We start from the raw sequence: 3,054 nt of genomic DNA on the forward strand, positions 1-3,054 counted from the left end.
ACACTGTCTCGCTATCTGTACCAATCAGAAACACTGTCTCGCTATCTGTACCAATCAGAAACACTGTCTCACTATCTGGACCAATCATAGGAAAGAGAGACACATAACAGCCATACCAACTAATGCAGTAGCATATGCAGTTTATGCAAGGCTAAATGTCTGGCCTGTGAGACTGTGAACATGCAAAACAGCCTGATTTAAATGTGTGTTTGTACAATGACCTAGTCAAGCTTACAGACAGGCAAGATGACATGTCTAGGATTATACATATGCAGGGACAACAAGTGGATAAACGATGGATTGAATAGGTGGGTAAACTCTAATGCTAATAACAATAGCATGTATGCAAATGCTTGTTGCAGTATTCAAACCCCTCGTTGGATTATGTATCATCATTGCCTTATATTAGATGCATTATTATTATGGTTAAAATGGCCGACTTTTAGAGAAGGCGGCCGCAGCTGGATATAGAGCATGCTGCAGTTCTTCTGGCGGCCACACGGTGTCACCAGTGTTTCATAATTTGATGAGTCGACAAAGCCGCTAAATGAATTCTCTTTGGCCAACCATCAAATCTATTGATGGTGTGAAACTTCACTGTTGCCTCTAGGCAACATACCCCTTCTTGGCCTTTTACATTTACACAGGAGTGAGGGTTAATCTCTGAGTGGTTGAGGGAGAGAGGCGGGGTGCAGCTCGTGAAAAGGCACGGTGACCGAAGCCTTTGAGTTCTGAGGGTGGGACAGTGAGGGGAACAATGGATGAGGGTATGGGTAGAGAAGGAGGTCAGTCAGGTAAGGGGGGGCCAGGCTATGGAGGGCTTTGTATGTGAGGATGAGCACTTTGAATTGGATATGTTCTTTGCCAGTGGAGAGAGTGGAGGACAGGAGTGATGTGGTCACGGGACCAGGTGTTTGAGAGCAGGTGAGCAGCTGAGTTTTGGACCATCTGGAGTCTATGGAGGGAGCGGGAGGTGATGCCGGTGAGTAGGGAGTTGCAGTAGTCAAGGCGGGAGGAGATGAAGGCGTGGATGAAGGATTCAGCAGCGGGGGGGGAGAGGCAGTGTCTGATTTTTGCAATGTTTCGGAGGTGGAAGTAGGAGGTCTTGACAATGGAACTGACGTGGGGATCAAATGAGAGGGTGGGGTCTGGGTGAATTTTGTGGTGATCTAAATCTGGGTGTCGTCGGCGTAGCAGTGGAAGTCCAGGTTGAATTGGCGGATGATGTGACCGAGGGGGAGTGTGTAGCAGAGGAAGAGCAGGGGGCCGAGGACTGAGGGAGATGAACTGTTGTCTGTTGGTGAGGTAGGAGGTGAGCCAGTCCAGGGCAGTGCCCTCAACACCCAGTTGGCGCAGCCTTTGAAGGAGGGTGGAGTGGGACACTGTGTCGAAGGCTGCGCTCAGGTCTAGTAGAACTAGGATGTTGAGGGCACCTGAGTCTGCGGAGGTGAGGAGATCATTGATGACTTTGACCAGGGCTGTTTCGGTGCTGTGATGTGGGTGGAAAACAGATTGAAGGGGTTCACACAGGTTGTTGGACTGGAGGTGGGAGTGAAGTTGGACAGAGACAGCACGCTCAAGGGTTTTGGAGAAGAATGGTAGGTTGGAGATGGGGCGGTAGTTGGAGAGGTTGGCTGGGTCAAGAGTGGGCTTTTTGAGAATGGGGGTGACAGCGGCGAGTTTGTATATTGAGGGAACGTGGCCTTGGGATAGTGACTGATTGAAGAGGGCAGTGAGGTGGGGGATGAGGGCAGGGAGGCAGGCTTTGGTCAGGGTGGTAGGGAGGGAGGCGAGGGAGCAGGTGGTTGTTTTGGAGGCGGTGATGATGGTAGTGATGAGGGAGGAGTCAACGACAGTGTTGCTTCAAGGCAACGCACCCCAAAATGTACCCCCAAAGAATATTTATTGAAAATGTCTTAAGATTATGTTTATTTGGTCTATTCTATGACAAAACACTCCATAAATGTTTTCCCAATTGGCTTCATAATGTGTACCATAGAGGATTAAGGATTATGTTTGTGTTGCTAGTTGGTTTTGAGGACTGTATGGTAGTTGGTTTTTAGGAAAATAAATGACTTATTGCAAATAAGTAGCACAATAATAGAGCAGGAGAAACGATACTAGGCTTATTTCTAACTTAGACTGGATCACTGGCGGACTCAGGGGGGGCGTCTCTCTTCAGTGCCCTTTTGGGTGGCAAAATGCCCTTTTGAGTGGCAAAATTAGAGGATGTGCCCTATTGGCTGCCCTTCCAATGGTCTAAACTTGACCATGTGCACTGATGGGGTCCCATGTAGGTGCCCTTTTTTTATTTTCGCCCCTGCCCTTCAAACAGCCTGAGTCCGCCACTGGCCTGGATGTTACTCACTCACTTACTGACCTATATATGACTGGATGTTACTCACTCACTTACTTACCTATAGAGGCCTCATCATACCAGCTGGTGTGTGAGATCCCCATTCCTTTCAGACGGCTGCACACCTCTTGGATTAAATCTGAAAAGAGACGCAGCGGTGTAAAACATGTGACTATTTAACATGTTTGCCGTGTGCTTCTTCAGATAGAACAAGTGAAGGATGAAGAAGTATGTTGCTATGCTTTGTAAACTAGTAAGGCCCTAAGTAAGAATGGATATCAACCCCGTCAATATTAATGCTTCCAAAGAAAGGATTTAATATACGATTGACTTTATTCTATAAGTTATATTTGGGGGATTAGTTTAACAACAGCCGAATTGATTTTTTTACATTTACCGTTTTCTTTATTTCATATTCAATTCACTAGATTGCTGCTTAATACAGGTGTGAAAGGTGTGAAAGGAGTGAAAGGTGGAGGGTTCAACCCCAGCTGTCCTACGGTGTCCTACAGAGGACATAAGCACCTACCATTAGGCCAAGAGGACATGCTCAAGGTCTAAGGGTGACACTTTAGTTTCCAGGTCTCAGGCTGCCTCAGGGAGCATGCTTCCTAACCAGCTCTGCTACGCAGGCTTGGTCTGGCAGGTTGTCAGGTTGTGTGTGATGAAGGTGACATGTCAAACATTGAGTAGACCAC

The sequence above is a fragment of the Nansenia antarctica genome (genome assembly GCF_963989245.1).
Source record: "Nansenia antarctica genome assembly, chromosome: 11".
Taxonomy (NCBI): Eukaryota; Metazoa; Chordata; class Actinopteri; order Argentiniformes; family Microstomatidae; genus Nansenia; species Nansenia antarctica.